We start from the raw sequence: 18,363 nt of genomic DNA, 5'->3' as shown, positions 1-18,363 counted from the left end.
AAGATGAACGAAGGTCTTACGGGTTTGAAACGACATGAGGGTGAGTAATTAATGACAAAATGTTCATTTTTGGGTTAACTATCCCTTTAATGTATCAATGGCAAATGTACTGAGCATGCACTGTAGCTTTACTGTAAGGCACACCTTACCTCGTCACTTTGGGTTGGGCTAACTCGTGACATGGGGGAGCCATCGGGGGTCCGTAACAGAGCAGCTTCTGGTGTTTGGTCTCTGTGCACTGTCTGCAAATGTGCTTGAAGCTCTGCCTCTGACTCGAATTTAACATTGCAACTGGAACAGCGGGTCTTGGAAACACAGGGTGATACTGATGAAGATGATGAAGAAGAACAGGCAGTCTTTCCCTTTACAGGACCAGGGCTAAGGCTCTCCCCATGGGTCCATCCAGCAGCAGGACCCATTGAGATTTGAGCCGCTTGATGCAGCGGCTTCCCTCCATTTACACTCAAGCTCTTGCTACCAGCGGCATTGACACATAGCATGCAAAGACCATATGTCAAACCATTAATGTCAAGTTTCACCAAGTCCTGCTTAGAGTGGAACTCTTTGAGACATGCAGCACACTTGACGACTTTCTGGCTTTGAATGTGCTGAAGTTCTGTGGCAGCTGAGCATGCAGTTGTTTGATTCATAGATGCCACTCCTGTCTTTTGCATGTGAAAGGTGCCGTGGATCTTGAGTTCTAGAGTTGAGGTGACAGTCTGCATGCAGACCACACAGCGGAAGCCAGTCAAAGAATTGCGCAAATCGGGATGTATCTGACAATGCTCCAGGAAGTCTTCCTCACTCTGCAGAGGTAATTTACAGATCCGGCAGCTTCCGGTGTCCAGGCTTTTGCTGTGAGTGACCTTGTGTTCTGTAAGAGTAAGTAGGGAAGGGAAGCGCTCTCCACAAATGGGACACATGTAGTGTTTGACAGGCCCTAAGTGCGTTTGCATGTGCTCCCGAAGTCCTCCCTCCGAGAAAAAGGTTCTAGAGCAGACGTTGCATTTGTGGTTTCCTTTGATCAGGTCTGCCTTCCTCTTGTGTATAGCACTCTCTCCAGGTCGAATGTTATGGTCACGAAGTTGGTGATTGGTTAGGAGAGACTCCATGGTATAAGATGCACCACAGATGTCACAGCTATACATGATCTCTGAGGTATCAAAGTCTTCTTCGCTGCCATCCCGACTGTTATGAGAATCCCCTGCAACAGTTCCTCCATGGCTGTTGGCCAGAAAGGCCTGTAAGTCTCCATCATCTTTGGCAACTGAATCACCGGTACCGGACATGGATCCATTGGTGCTGCAATTCTGGGTCTTTCCCTCAAACACACAGTGCTTTTCACGAAGGTGACGTTCTAGCAGATAAACAGCATGGAAGGCTTTGCAGCAAAAGTGACAATTGTACTTCTTGCTATGGGTGGTAATATGACACTGCAGCTCTACTTCGGTGCCAAATGACTCACAGCAAAAGATGCAACGGTGTGAACAACCCTGATTTTCAAGGTGACTATGTTTGACATGCATTTGAAGCTCAGCTTCATGCCTGAAATCCCAGTTGCAGGAAGTACATCGGTATACCTTTTTCTCATTACTGTGCTTCACCGCAAGATGGAGTTGAGTTGACACTTTAGAGTCGAACACCTCCTGGCAGAGAGTACAGCGAAAAAACACAAAGGTGTGCATATCCAGAAGGTGCTTCTGCAAGTCATCCACAGATGTGAACTGCTTGTCACAGCTCTCACAGATGTAGTATGTGGACATGATGGTGAAATGAACAGTCACATGCTTCAGAAGAGACTGCTGGTTAGGAAAGTCCTTGTTGCACTGTTGACAGGTTAGCTGTGGCACGACACCATCAAGGTGGGTCTTTAGGTGTGTCTGGAAAAGGTCTAAACTGGTGTACTTAGCACCACACTGGTTACAAATGAACTCACTTGAACATAAGGAAGTGCTGTTCTGTTTGAATAGTGAAGCTTGTTCTACAGAGACTGGAGATGAGGGGCTCAGGACTCGCAGAGATCTTCTCCCATTGTTGATATAATTCAGAGCAAGAGGGATGTTCTTGTGGTTCTCTTTTATGTGCTTGTTAAGCTTTATGACACTGTTAAAAATGGGGGAGTTGGTACAGTAAGAGCACGAGTAGATCTCCACAATGGGATCTTTTGGAGTGACCGCTAGAGGAGAATCAAACTGCACGCTTCCAGAGTCACAATGCGTCTGTCTGACATGTTCTTCTAGAGTGGCCTCAGTTAAAAATCCCATAAAGCACTTGGGGCAAAAAAATGCATTGCTTTCTTTGGCGACTGGATTAAGAAAGCCATGAGAGCACCGTATGTGCTCTTGCAGAGCATTAAGATCTCCAAGAACCTCTGGGCAGAAATTGCACTGCAGCAGGTCATCAGACAGGTTAGCAAGTACACCTGAAGGATCTTTGGTGTTGTGGATCTGTTTCAGGTGCTCGTTTAAATTGCAAAGGGATGGAAGGATCTCCAAGCAAAATTGGCAGGTATGAGCCTGTTCTGGCTTGTCAACATGTTTGGTCTTAAGATGAATCTGCAGCACAGTGAGGCTTGATCCTCAGGCATGTCGAAACCCTCCTCACAGCGGCTGCATTTGCGCATGTCTTTTAACCTCCACTCTTGAGGGGACCTTGTATTCGCTCCATCCTTCCCACGTTCATGCACCTGCATGTGTCCGTGAAGCGAGTTGGTGGACAAGAACCCCCGGCGGCACACTGGGCATTTATGGGGCTTGTTGGCAGCGTGCGTTTTCATATGGATCTTTAGATGATCGCTGCGTGAGAAAGCAGAGTCACAGTCTCCACAGTGGTACTTTTTGTCACCGGTGTGAAGCTTGATGTGTCGGTCACGGCTGCGCTTGTGCTTGAACAAGCGACTGCAGTATGTGCAGCTGAAGGGAAGTTTATCTCTGTGACTCTGCTCGTGGCACTTAAGGAAGCTCAGGCGACTGAAGGATTTTGCACAAAACTGGCATGGGTAGGGTAGGCCTGCACCCCCTTCATCCTCACCGTATTCATAGTCATCGACATGGCCTGGAGAAGTGTGGTCTTTACTAGATGGCGACGATGTAGGCCAAGAGCAGGATGGGTCATCTTCTATATCAGTTCCATCTGTCAAAAACAACCAGAAGATAAGACAGAGTGCATTACCTTTTTACTGTTTGGTGGTACACAGATGCAACAATATGTCTGTCTTCTAACAAATTGTATTTGTGAGAAATCTCTCCATTCACAATTATATTAGTTTTGGTATGTATTTGCTTGTTTATTGACAATTACTGCTACTCTAAGTATGCTCGTCTTTCAAACTATCATCAGTTCCTACAGAAAATATTTTTGATTTGCATGTCTGCCTTAATTTCTTTTAGCAAAAAAGAGTAATTATGCATTAGTCAAAGACTTTTTTTAGGAAAATTAGTAGAGTATGTTGTAGAAAAAAGACTTTGAGCTTAACTGTTCTTATTTGTATGCAATCTTTTCCCTAAATCTGCTTTGAAACAATGTATATCCTTATGTGTCCTATTCAAATAAACCTGACTTTAATACTAAGTTCAGTCATGTTTTTAATCATTTGCTCTGTGCATGAGTGGTTCTAATGTGTTGTGGAGATTTACTTGAAGTATTTATCCAACAATGTGTGCAATCAATTCAAAGGTTGCTAATAGTCAGCACTGGGAATGACAAAATAAAAGGTTTATTCTCGTATTCTCTTTGCATTTAATGCATCCACCACAGTCATTAAAGTGTCATTTGTGTACAAATTCTCTGTATTCCTTGAACAATACATTCCAAGACAATCACTGTCAGACTTGAAAATGCCTGGTGTGAAAAAGTAAGTACACCCCATCAAATGTGTAGCTATTTATATAAATACTTGATATTTTCTGGAGTCTGGTGCTGAATTTTTATAGTGTGATATCCACTCCCAGGTGTCTGTCAGAACAGATAAATTACCTTTTTAAAATAGATGCAGCATAAAAAGCCTCAAACTGTTGAATGTTGTGCACCCACAATATTTCAGTTATGAACTTTTGCATGCGTATCAAGGATCAACCCATGAGCATTCAGGACTGCATTTAGAAGATTATTGTTAAACTAAATAAAAGATCATAGTTTTGACATCTATTTAGTTTAATATCTGTTGATTTACTATATGAAGGTCTATGCTTAGTGTCCATGTATCCATAAGAAACACATCTGATCAGGGGCGGATGGACATAATGTAACCTAATTATACCGGCCTTATTTAAAACCAACTCGTTTTTCAAACAACCCATCAACCCAACTTTTGTCCATATCCCTTTAAATAACGGAGTGAATTGCCAACCAATAAACTGCCAAGAGTCAGTGCTGAGAAAGAGAAAAACAAGGGGAAATAGCTAGGATTTATGAGACATCTTCAAGTAACCTACTCACATATTCATGTCTCTTCCATTGTTTTTACCTCAGGATCTGCCACGGTAACATGCATTTATGAGCACTTAACCCTTGGCAGCATATCTTCAGGAAACAGATAACAATGCAGTTTGACCTGCTGTTCCTCTAAACACACAGCTTTGCGCAGCTCAGCCCAAGATACACATTCTGAATAATTCCGCCTGTCCTATTGACCGTGCAGTTTGGAACATTCTGCACTAAAAGTATGAACAATGTTCAGACAAAATGTTACCACAAATGTGATACAATGAAATACGTAAGCAATGTATTTCTGATCAGCAAACCTCACTCTATTTAACACGATTCAAGATCAATGTCAGCATTGTCTAGTGCTCACAGACAAGAGTGTGAACACTGACTGATGGGATCAGGGTAAAAAGACAGCATGTTTTTGTCTCTCTTACTAGTCTTGTTTTTTCCTTCCTTCACTCAGTCGAGAAATGTGCAGGACGCTAGCTGCCTGAGTAAATAAAAGCCAGAGTCTCATGGGTCCTCATCCTGGGCTCATTGCAGCGGCCTCTGTGTGCCTGCCAAAGGGGATGCTGGCCCTGAAAACCTACACCCTACAGATGAGGGTCTGTCTTTGTTGGCCTGCCAAAGCCTTCCTGAGCATCACTGTCCAACATCCTGCCACTTCTACAGAGGAAGACCTCCATCTTATGGGCTGACGTTGGTGCAGGATTTTTTAGTGTACAGTATGTAGCTCTCAAAGCAACCACTCTGCACAGCTGGAAACACTTTTGACATCAGCTTTATGAGTGTTTGGAAATGGAATAATGTACTTTAATAGTTCAGAATAGCTGCGGTTGCTTCATCCAACAGTTAAATAAAGGTGCTCCACCATAATATCACATTCATATTCAGAGGTGATTCACAGAAAAAGATTCACACACACAAAATAACAGTGAAATAAATTATCTTTTAAACATGACAGTCTAGATCTATTTAGGGGCCCTAACCTTAATGCACTAAAAATCATATGGTTTCGTTTTCTATTAGTAAGTAAGTAAGTAAGTTTTATTTATAGAGCACATTTAAAATTCAGCGTTACACTGACCAAAGTGCTGAACAAAACCAATAATAAAACACAGTAAATTCTAAAATAAAGTAAAATTTAAAAAACAATAATAAAAAAAATTGTAATATCGGCAATAACAACAGTTTCACATTCAATTAATAGCCCGGAAAGGCGAGAGAGTAAAAATGTGTCTTAAGTCTGGACTTGAAAATAGAAACAGAAGAAGCACTCCTAATGTCAGGTGGCAACTGATTCCACAAACGTGGAGCAGCGACTGCAAAGGCTCTGTCTCCTTTTAATTTAAGTCGTGACCGAGGGACATGTAATAGAGCTTTATTAGCGGATCTGAGAGACTTCGGCGTTGAATGCAAATAAATAAGATCAGAAATATAAGATGGGGCTTGTCCATTAAGAGCTTTGAAAACAATAAGTAAAATCTTAAACTGAATTCTAAAAAAAGACAGGAAGCCAATGAAGGGACGCTAAAACTGGAGAAATATGTTCGCGTTTTTTGGTGCCGGTTAACAATCTAGCCGCCGCGTTCTGAACCATCTGCAGCCGTGCCAATGAAGATTGTGGAAGACCAACATATAACGAATTACAATAATCCAGGCGTGATGTGATAAAAGCATGAATTACTTTTTCCAGATCTTGAAAGGAAAGTGTTGATTTAAGCTTTGAGATGATCCTCAGCTGATAATAACTATTTTTAACAACTGAGCTAATTTGTTTTTCAAGACAAAGCTCAGAGTCAAAGATAACACCTAGATTTTTTACATGAGACTTAACATATGGAGTGAGGTTTTCTAAGTTCCCAGCAACAGAATTTCTAGTTTTAGAGGGACCAACGAGAATCACCTCAGTTTTATCATTGTTTAGCCACATTATAGTACATAAAAGAAAAAATGATGTATATACTGTATATAAAAAAATCACATTAAACATTAAGGTCTTTCAAAGACAATATTCCTGTCTGTATTAGTACGTAAACTTAAGCATTAAATAACAAAATGTTTCTAGTTTTATCTTTACCCTTTTAACTTTTTGTCTTCATCAAAAATTCTACTTTCATATAATAACTAATTTAGCTTTTATTTATGGTGAAATGAAGTTATCAAAATATCACAGCAAATGAATAAATATTAATATATTATGTTGACCTAAATTAAGTAACATTTTGGTTTGTGTTTAAAGATAAAAATTGTCTTTTTATAATAAAGAATATTTTAACTTTGTATGAGTGTAAATTTTATGGTAGAACCAACAATTTTGGTTTAACCAAACCATAAATATAATTTGAAACAAACTAATAAATTTGACTAACAAATTCAGAGTTTTTTCTTTATTTATTTTTCTCTCGCTCTTTTTCTGTGTATAATGTAAGGAATTATGATGGTTTCTATAAAGATGAACCATTATAACATAATTTGGGGAATTATTTATTGCTGGTAAACAACTATGTAAAAAGGTGTTGAATAATTACCAGACTGTCCTTTTTTTTTTTTTTTTTCTGTTAACATTTAGAAGTTTAGCTCAAATGTAAGTAGTGAACACTTTCTCAAGGCACTGTACACTGCAGATTGCTAATATACCCACTGGTGTGGTCACTCTAAAGAAAGAAGCAGACAGGAAGAAATGACATGAAAACATGTTAAAAGGGAAATGTCTCTGTACAGAGGATTATGTTATGAGCTGTGAGGGTGATGATGAACAGTTTGTAAAAAAAATAAAAAATACAAGTGCAAAAGGAAATGGAGCTAGAAAGTTTTTGCCTTATTATAATTTTTTTTTTTGCATTTTTGCCTACATTTTTTGCAGAATGCCTTACAGTCACATTCCTTCTCTGTATACTCCTGGTATCACGCATAAGTCATATATGAGTAATTGTGCTCAAATCAGGCATTACCTATCTGAAGAATGTAGAATGTGGAATCTGTAGGTGTCCTCGACATACTTTCCTAAGAGGAAGTGTCCAGATGGGCGGCTTTGGGTAGCCCTGACCTCCCCTAAAATTTGATTTGCCACTTCAGATACCATAATTCTAAACTTAGTTTAAATCTGAGCCGAAATCTGTGTCACCAATGAAGTGGGCTCATATAAAATATGGCGTAAGTGAGTGTGCTCCACACTGGCCACCTCAAGAGTTTGAAACTTTATTTAACCTGGAATATTCTTTAAACATAAGGTTTCAAAATTCAAAAGGCTCCTTTAGTTGTATTATAATAGAATACATTGATGTTTTTCACTTAAAAGCTCAGCTAAAGGCCTCCTCCTCATATCTCCATCCATCATCATTTCAACAGGCTACGGCTAAGACGGTTTAATCGTGTTTAGGAGGCCGGTTACTTACTCTTCAGCTGTGATTGCATCATGCTGACCTAAATTCCCGGACCGTTGAGAAAAACATCATCTAGCCAAACATCACTAGAAAAGAGTTTGTTCCCATACCAGTAAACCAGTAAAATAGTAAATATTTTCTACCTATTTTATGAGACCTGAATATGAAAGCAGTGATGGATAATATATATATATATATATATATATATATATATATTTCAATGCTATGAGTTGAACTTAAGACTGGTTTTTGTAAGACTTAAGTAGGACTTAAGTGTGTTTTTATATGTAATGGCATAATTCTATTATATTGAAATATGGTTAAAGTGTACTGCTAAATGTACTGACAAGCATTTATAATAAACAAAAATATGCTAAATAAAAAAGTTGATTCTATTAACACATATGTCCTTACACATTTGTAATGATTTGCATTTAGTACAAATTTAGTACATTTAAAATATATTAACTTAGCATTATTAAATAACACACTAAATCATAAGCAAGTACTTTACTGTGCTTTAGTATGTTAGTCAACATATCAAAATAAGTGTAATTCTTTAAAGCATTACAAAAGATTATTAAAGCATGGTTTAAAATGTACCTTAAAGTAAAACATTGACATTATTACAAAGTGCACCTTTCCTCTTTAAATAAATCTCTTTAAGTGCACATTGGTGGGCTGTTATTTTATTAAAATATCTGCAAGTAAAATATACTTTTAAGATTTTAATTACACAGTATTTTAATTAAAAAGAAAAGTGGTAACCCCAAAATGATAACATCTAAATGAACTGGTTTTATTCAAGTCAAAATATGATTTAACATCACTGAACCAACCTATATGCATTCATTTATACCAGCAAGTCTAATCTTTATGGGTTAAATCAGATATAAATAGCTCTTTAAGGTAACAACTGGAGGTTAGCACTTACAAGTGCACATGCAATACAATAAAGCAGACTTTATCTTTTTCACAAGGGTATTGTGAGATCAGAGCTCTGGCGTCTGACATCCACAGCTTCCTGTCCACCACAGGAGAGCAGCAGCAAGTCTGTCCACGTTTACCCATGTGCCCCAGCACACGCACTAACACTTGGTCAGTGTCCCAGAAATCACACCGCACAGGTGGACACCCAGAAAGACCAGACAAATGACAGATAGGGGCGTGAAAACTAGGACAGTCACTCCTTCTGTTCTCCAGATTTACTGTGCGAGGAAAAATTATCAAGAACCTAAGACTAAGAAGACTCCCAAAGCCTTATATTGATCAAAATGCATTTGCATTGCCTCAAATGAAAAATTGAAAAATATAATTTTGAAAGCTGAGTGCAGAGATTTTTATTGACTGTTGTTCATAGGACAATCATATATATATATTTCTGTCATGACAACTCTCGGAGGGATTGGCATGGTAATGTACATGACAATGTTAAAGGGGTCATATGATGCTTTTTTAAAGATCATTATTTTGTGTATTTGGTGTAACAGAATATGTTGACATGCTTTAATGTTCAAAAAACACATTATTTTTCAAATACTGTACATTATTGTAGGTCCTCTATGCCCTGCCTCTGCCTAGAAACACACAGCGTCTCCCTGACATGCTGCTTCAACACTAACTGCGGTTACTGAAACCACGCCTTCTTTCTTTGCGTGAACATTTGGGCGGCATTATGCAAATATTTCCACATAGTGAGGTAGATATGTGGGGGCGTGTTAGAACGAGCCGTTTTAGGGGGGCGTGGCAGAGTCTTAACTTTGATAAAGAATATCTCTTTGGTTTTGAGACTTTAGTCTTTGCAACTTCAGGGATCTTATCTGTGCACAATCAGCTTGTAACTCTCCAAAGAGAAAGGAAAACTTGAAATCGCATCATATGACCCCTTTAATGTATTTGGTCTTGGCGAAATAGATCTGCTACACTGCTGCTGCGGCAGAGCAAGTGCCGAGACTTGCTACTGCCAATACATCCACAACATGCTGCCGTGAGCATGTAAGAAAATATTGCTGCTGCAAATATAACATGCATGAAATATCCCCATATAGCATACATGAATCACCTCGTAGTAGACCTATACAGGTGGAGCTGGGGAAGGTGGAGGGTTTCTGAAGCAAGCTGCAACTGCTACGGCAAGCACTAGTCATATATTTGAACGTTGAGCAGCGAGCTCATTGGCTACCGATACAGGAGAGAACCAATCAGCTGTGCCATGTGATAATGATGTCATTAGGTCAGATTGAGTTAGACCTATCGGACTGCGCCATCTAGAGTTTCATGCCAAAACTCTGTATATGTATGTGTGTGTGTGTGTGTGTTTTCATATTACACAACATCAATATGTACTATGATATTCATTTATCATTAATGGGGAAGGAAATGCTTTCCACATGTTTGTTAGATCTTGATAATGAATGTAAACATAACTTGTTTGTTCACAATTAAACTCCACAGAGGAGTATCTAGGGCTCCATGAAATCCATTGTATTTATTTTTTTCCTAAATTTCGTGTTTTCCATAATCAATTTATTTGTAATGAGCACACTGAAGTAATTTTCACATTTGATTATGTGTTTTTCTTACTTGAATGCTTTTGTTTAGATGTAAAATGAAAAAAGTAATGGAGGCCTATTTGTTTCTTTCTTATATTTGTTCTACTGTTGTTGTTTTTGCATCTGTTTTTATTTTTAATAACAAATATAAAATAAAATGGCTATATTGTGATTATTAATATAGTGATCAATATTAAAAAAGGAATTGGAGGAAGTAATTCAACGTTGCTGGTGATTTTGCTTTGGAACCTTCAGAAAACTTCAACTTGATTTTTCTCAGAACTGACTTTGCTGACTCTATCGACTTCAAATGGGTGTAGCTCAGGCATTTTTCGTCCGATTCCAACAAATCATACATAATTTTGAAGGTCTTTTAATGTAAAGTGTAAAAATAAATAACTCATTCTTTAATATTTGCTCATTATGACTCCTTTTGCCAGCACAGGTCACATAAGGAATATCATATATGTTATTGTTATTTGAAAAGTATGTTTTACTATACAATAGTAATACATTTCTGTCATATTTTCTTTAATTTAATCCAAACTTTTATTTTGGTGGTTTCTCATGAAGGTCTTGAGCAGGGGTGTCCAAACTCGGTCCTGGAGGGCTGGGCTGTGTCCGAAATCGCCCCCTATACCCTTAAATAGGGCACTATTTGAGGGAACAGCCATTTTTAGTGGTGTCCGAAACCATAGTGGACGTTCTCGAGTGCACTCATTCAATCCCACAATGCACTGCAAAAACGAGTGTACAACTGGTGCACGCTCAACGGCTAGAGAATGCCCATAATGCACCGTGAGAGTCACGCGCCGAATGAATTCCCGCATCTCGCCAGAAGATGGCGCCCGCAGCTGAATAATCAATCCGTTCATTTTTACAAAGCGCTCATCCATGGCGTACAGCATAAAGTACATAAATTCATTGTAAATTGATTATTAAATTGTTTGATTAGGGTTTATACATAATTTCCGTGACAGAGTTCAAGATAAATCCTTTAATCTTACTACTGGAGCTGCTAGTTTGCTAGTTTCAAATGATTAATAAACAGCAAGCACAAACTATGCAAAAGTGGCATTCCTTCCGGTGCACTCAGTGTCCGAATTCACTACTCGTTTTCATTCACTCCTTCTAGTGAACTGAATTAGTGACCTAATGTAGGGAATAGTGAATGAGGGTATAGGGGGCGATTTCGGACACAGCCCTGGTGTCCTGTAGATTTTAGCTCCAACCCTAATCAAACACACCTGAACCAGCTAATCAAGCTCTTACTAGGCTTGCTAGAAACTTCCAGGCAGGTGTTTTGGAGCTGGTTGGAGCTAAACTCTGCAGGACACCGGCCCTCCAGGACCGAGTTTGGACACCCCTGGTCTTGAGTCTCAGTGTGTATTTGATGGTAGTTTTTCTCAAATGAAATGGTGTGAAGCTGCTGAAGTGACTCTGAGAGCAGCTCTGGAGATGAAGTTCATGTCCTCATATATTGAGATGCAGGCACTGAAACACTGTGAGCAGCACATGAGTTTGAGTTTGTGTATCAGATGAAACTACAGAGACACACAGAACATTCAGCTATATGAGACACTACCGTCTCATTTATTTCTGCTGTTAGATTAATCCAGATCAAGCAAAAATATACAGATCTTATCATCATTTTCAACCTAAATTTTATCGCTATCTCGATATTACTGGTTACCGCCCAGCCCTACTTAATCCTGTCTTCTTCTCTTGGCTGTATCACGGTTCATCAGGGTCTTTGTATCAACTCTTTCCTGCGACATGCAGCTCGTCCTCGGGCTCGTCTCGGGAGTGGAAGTGCTGTTGAGCAGGTCAGGTATGAGTGAGCAAACAGGAAGGCGGCTCTCCCCGGGGCCTTGGCTGGGTCTCTGTCCCCCACGGTCCACCGGGGGGAGGCCAATCTGTCCCCCAGCAGAGCCCGACACGACCCACTTCACTGATTCACCCTGAGCTGAGCAGCCGTATACAACAGTCTGCACTTGACTACAACCAAGACAGGCGGCCAAATAAAAAAAAAAAGCAGATGGATGAGCCAAACAAACTCCAACTGCTCATAGCAGTTCATATGTCTGTTTCACACCAAACACATTTCCCAGCATGTCTTGTTTCCACAACTTCAAAATGGCAAACAGTGTGTGACAGCATTTATTGCTCTAAAGGAGCTCTAAAGGGGCACCAATAAGGGGTAAGTTTGCTCTGGTTTTGCTTTTGCAATGTCAAATACTTATGTTCTGCTTAATATTGAATGCTTATTTAGAAAAAAAAAAGGAGATGAATGAAGCACCACAGAAATCACTTTCAAACCAAGCAACATTTCCTGTGAAAAATTCACCTAACATTGGTAAATGTGACAGTCACAGTTTATATTATATGTTCTTAGCTACTATGTCCTTAACCATTTTATACAATATACCTATCATGTACATACGTGCTGGTGCATTGTAATAACATATTAGGTACTTGTAGTCAATTAACATGAAACCTATACGCAGTAAATGTGTGAATTTCCCATAACAACATATGGGAATCCTGTGCAGTGAATGGGTGCCGTCAGAATGAGAGTCTAAACAGCTGATAAAAACATCACAATAATCCACAAGTAATCCAAACCACTCCAGTCCAGCAATTAATATCTCGTGAGGCCAAAATCTGCGTGTTTGTAACAAACAAATCGATCATCAAAGTATTTTACATTTAAACCGTTGCACACTGCTTGATCTGTGCAGATTTCTCTCCTGATTCACACCAGATGCCTTTTTCACTGGAGGAAGTGTTATTATGGGTTATGGACTCATATTTTAGTTAAAAACATCCTAATGATGGATTTGTTTCAGCTTTTGTCTTCTCCAGATGTTACACACACACACACACACACACACACTGCATTCATTAATGATTAGATTTGGACAAAGGTGGGCAGAACCCCTCGTCCAAGATCACACAAATGGCAGTGATGTGTTTTCTGAGGATGTATGAGAGGCAGTGCCTGAGTTTGCTTAAATTAATGTTGACCTTAAGTTCACTGAGCATTTGATGACTAATGGTCTGAAAAAAAAGTGACTAATAAAAATAATACAGTAATTGAATAATAGTTAAAAGAAGTGCCATTTTAATATGAGATTGTATTAACATGCATATGATGCATCCGAGAAGTGGTTTGGAGAATGGATGGATGGATAATGGGTATTATTTTGACATTTCAAATAAAATATATTTCAGAACTTAGTTTTATTAAAGTGCATGTAAGTAGAAATAACAATAAAAATTGAAGAGCGTTAATGCAAGAATGAAATGCAATTTATTTTTTAATGCATCAAGCAGTCATACACTTTAAATATTTATCAGGTGCATTATAAATGATGCCAATGTTAGATACACAGCTGTGCTAAAGTGCTATTAAAAGGATCGAGAAAGCACTCAAATGTTTAACATTTTACTTTCAAGATGTCAAAGCTAATTTAGTACCACTTAAATGCAAATAAGTTGTGATAAGTAGTTCTGAAATAATATATTATGCAAGTATGTACTTTGAAAGTATATAATTGCTATAATATGCTCTTTTTAAAAAGTATACTTGTGCAGTAAGGGATTTCTGAGAAACACTGGATCGGACCGAGCACCAAAACACACTTAGCCAGTCAAAAGTAAGGGGCGTGTCCATTCGTGATGGGGGAGGTGCCTGTGTTGCATAGTGTTGCATAGTGTGTTCATTCATTTGGAGGTGGAGCTATCAAGATAGGGGCGTGACCCTTTTGGGTAGGGGCGTGTCTGTTTTGGTGATTCCAAATATCAACAGCATTTATAAAAAAATCACTTACTGCACTTTTTAAGGTTTTATTTTTTTTAGCAGTAGACACAATTTTGATATCATGTTGAGGAAATTCCACTGACTTCTATTGTTTTGATCGTATGTTTTCTGTCCTCTACCTCTACAGCCAAAACCTAAGCCTTACAAAAACCTTTCTGCACTTTTACATTTTCATTAAGACGTTATTTAGTATGTTTATTAAGACGTTTTCCTCAAGGGGACTGTTGGCTGCTCCCCGTAACCTAGCTGATTTCAGGTTTTATTATCCTTGAGGGGACATTCAGTACCTACAATGTGGGGAAAACCTGACCCACACACTGACGCTCTGCTTTGGTCTTTTTAACTGCAGATTTTCTCTCTGTCTCTTTTATTGCACACACTCTAATCCACTCCAGATGAACAAACATCTCTGTTTCTCCACAGTCATATTCATCTCTCCCTCCCTTATTCCTCAGAAGTACAGACAAACAACAGGCAAGACAATGAAAACAAAGAATAAGGCCCAATCCCAATTCTACCCCTTAGCCTTTCCCCTACCCCTCCGTTTCGCGCGTTCACGTGAAGGGTTAGGGGTGTCTCGAGTCTCTTTTGGTTGGAGGGGTAGGGGTAGGGGAAGGGCCAGACAGCCCTTCAAACGAAGATTTTTCGGGACCACACTTCAAACGAAGGGGTATGAATTATCTCAGCGTAAACCGGCTTCAGCGGCAACATGGCTGCCCGAGCGAACAAAAAGACACATAAATGTAAGATGTAAACATTGTAAATGTTACAAAATGTAACATTTTTGGCATTAATAAAGATTTTAACGAAAAGTAATAATTTGTTTTATGTTATATTCAATCGTGAGTTCATTTTTACGGTCATGTTACTCAAAGAAATGTTTGCAAAAAAATCGCTTATATTTGCTAACGTCATATCATTATAGACTGCACGATAGTGCCACAACATATTTTCATGTCTGATCAGGGCGATAACCACCGTAGACATTGAGGGGGGCTAGTCCCCCCAATAATTAGAAATCACTAAACCCTTTTCTCAAATATTGCCAATTCGAGAAAGAGAGAGAGATGAAAGTCTGTCCGTTTCTCTTTTTAGAGTGAGTTTACTTCAAAAACAGCGATTTTATCCTCTCGTGGCTGGCAAATCTAATGTAGCGATTCAGTATTTAAACTGTTATTAATAAAAGTCTTGGGGCAGCGTTGACAAGTTTCGTTTCTCCTGGATGTGTTGTCGGAGGGGTAGGGGAAGGGAAAGGGGTATAAAATAGAATTGGGATTGGGCCTAAGTTTCTATGCACTTCTAAAAATTCAACCTCTAGCCTGTGGAAGCTTTTTGAGCATCATAAAAGTTGTCCATACTCTTTGTTCATGAGGGGGAAAAATTTCTATGAATTGGTTGATCCAATTCACAAATCAATTATTTGTACACGAATTGAACTGATCCAGTTCAATGATCCATAGCAGTTACAAATTCTTTGTTCCTTATAGAAAGCTATTTTATGACTTCACATTCTTAAAAATAAAGGTTCCAAAAGGGAGTTTTTGCAGTGATGCCATAGAAGAATGCTTTTTGGTTCTCCAAAGAACCTTTGAGTGAATGGTTTTTAAAAGAACCTTAGTGTGATGATCATTTAAAAAATATAAAGCACCTTTTCCCACTATAAAGTACATTTTGTGCAATGGAAAGATTCCTTGGATGTTAAAGTTTCTTCATGGAACCAGTGATGGCAATAAATAACCTTTATTTTTAAGAGAACACTTGAAAAGAAGCTTGAATGCTTCTTGAAGTTTCCATTCTTTACACAGCATGGAGAAAAAAAGACTAATAGCATCATTCTTCAAAATTCTGTCTACTTGAACCTACTCTCAGCTTCAGATGTCACACCCACGGACTGCTGGAGTCTGTATATGAAAGTTCACAGCCTAGATTCTTGAAGACCGAAGATGACATTCTTGAATGAATGATTTATTAGTTGCATGCTGATCTTTTATTGTAGGGACACCGACTTTATATTTTCACACTCCTAAACATGACACTGAACAAACCAAGCTGTGATTTCTGCTTTACTTTGTTTTTGTCTGTCATACGGCCTCTTGGGCGCTCCTTGCCAATGAAAGCTGCTATGGAGCCCAGACCTTCTGCTGTCAGTCTGAAGGTCTGGCTACATAAGACTAGTCCCAAATGGACCCAATTTTCCAATAGAGGACTAGTGGTCACAATCTTAAAACCTGTTGATCTGGGTCTCAAATTGTAAAAAGCATAGTTCTGGATCTTGGCTGGGTCTTTGAAGAACTATACATGACCTCAACTACAAGTCGGCAAAATATCTTCAACATTACAAAGAATTTGCAAGAATTCGAGTGGCTACTCAGCATGTCTCAGTGTTTGAAAGGAAAGCCAAAATAAATGAAGCATGTTCTGTCCTCAACCAACCACCGTTGGTCACGTTCTTGGTCCTAAGGGTGCGGAAATGGACTAGATCAAGGACGGCCAACTCCAGTCGTAGAGGGCCACTGTGCTGCAAAGTTTAGCTCCATCCCTAATGAAACACACCTGAAAAATCTAACCTGTAACCGTGTCCCAATTCAGGGGCTGCATCCAAAACGGGGTTCACAATCTGTCTAAATAGGAAGAGTTCTGTCTGAAAATTTATTCTAAAATCAGCATTTTTCTTAGGCTCCTATGTTTATATTCAGTTATTTCACTTTAATGGCAATGAAAACAAACTATTCATTGCTATTAAAGTGAAATTACTGAACCTACACATAGGAGTCTGATAAAATGCTAATTTTAGGTGAAAATTTCAAATGGCACTTAGAGGCTTTTGCATCTACTCTTCATATGTTCACCTTGGTCTATTTATGTACATAATAAAAAGTATGATCTATAAGATATAAGTCGAAATTAAAATGGCTTTTAAGCCGTTTTTGTAACATTAGATATTCGACTACATTTTAAAGTGTAAATCTACCATTTTCTCTGAAAACAATCCTGTCATTACCGGCACACAGTGAATCTTGGAATAGTCTGGGCCACGAAGGATGCATGTTTTGTATCCTTCATGGCTCTGGAAGCAAACAATGCAAATCAATGCCGTATTTAAAGGAGTTTTTGATTTTGGACAGCCTTTGTCACGCCACTGAGATGCATTCAGTCTTCGAATGCAGCCTTTGAAGGATGCAGCCTCTGGATTGGGACATAGCTTATGTCTGTGGATTGCTTCAGGATTGCTTAAAAGTTACAGGTAGGTGTGTCTGATTAGGGATGGCACTAAACTTTGTAGGACAGAGATCCTCTAAGATCCGGGTTGTGAAGGATCCATCCCTTGTATCTTTCATGGCTCGGGAAACAAAGGAGGCATTTTGAGTTAGCGTTTGAAGGAGCCTTTGAATTGGGACAGCCTTCGTCGCTCTGCTGTGACGTATTCAGTCTTTGAATACAACCTTCAAAGGATGCAGCCCCTGAATTGGGACACAGCTCATGTCCTCAGGATTGCTTGAAAATAACAGGCAGGTGTGTCTGATTAGGGATGGAACTTAACTTTGTAGGAAAGTGGTCCTCCAAGATCAGGGCCAAAAAGGATCAATTTTTTGTATCCTTCATGGCTTGGGAAACAAGGGATGCACTTCGAGGTCGCTTCTGAAGGAGCTTTCGAAATAGGACAGACTTTGTCGCACTACTGTGACATTTACAGTCTTCAAAGGATGCAGCTCATGAATTGGGACACGGCTAATGTCCTCAGGATTGCTTGAAAATTACAGCCAGGTCCTCCAAAATCTGAAGTTCTAGGTCTGTTTTGCTATGTGTACCCCCCGGGTTACAGCAATGATATGAAAGACAAACTTATGTGAAGTGACGTGACATGTGGCCAAGTATGGTGACCCATACTCAGAATTAGTGCTCTGCATTTATCCCATCCAAAGTGCACACACACAGCAGTGAACACACACACACACCGTGAACACACACCCGGAGCAGTGGGCAGCCATTTTTTTGCTGCGGCGCCTGGGGAGCAGTTGGGGGTTCGGTGCCATGCTCAAGGGAACCTCAGTCGTGGTATTGAAGGAGGGAGAGAGCGCTGTACATCGCTGTACATCCCCACCCACAATCCCTGCCGGTACGAGACTCGAACCCGCAACCTTTGGGTTACGAGTCCGACTCTCTAACCATTAGG

General features: G+C 39.3%; 1 pseudogene; it reads right to left on the bottom strand.

Annotated features, from left to right (window-relative positions):
• Window positions 1-18,363, bottom strand: part of LOC107671553 (zinc finger protein 521-like) — a 103,182-nt pseudogene that overhangs the window by 48,431 nt on the left and 36,388 nt on the right.

Source organism: Sinocyclocheilus anshuiensis, unplaced genomic scaffold, assembly GCF_001515605.1.
Source record: "Sinocyclocheilus anshuiensis isolate Anshui unplaced genomic scaffold, SAMN03320099.WGS_v1.1 scaffold3077, whole genome shotgun sequence".
NCBI lineage: Eukaryota > Metazoa > Chordata > Actinopteri > Cypriniformes > Cyprinidae > Sinocyclocheilus > Sinocyclocheilus anshuiensis.
The sequence above is the reverse complement of the archived record's forward strand: the minus strand, read 5'-3'. Positions and strand labels throughout refer to the sequence as shown.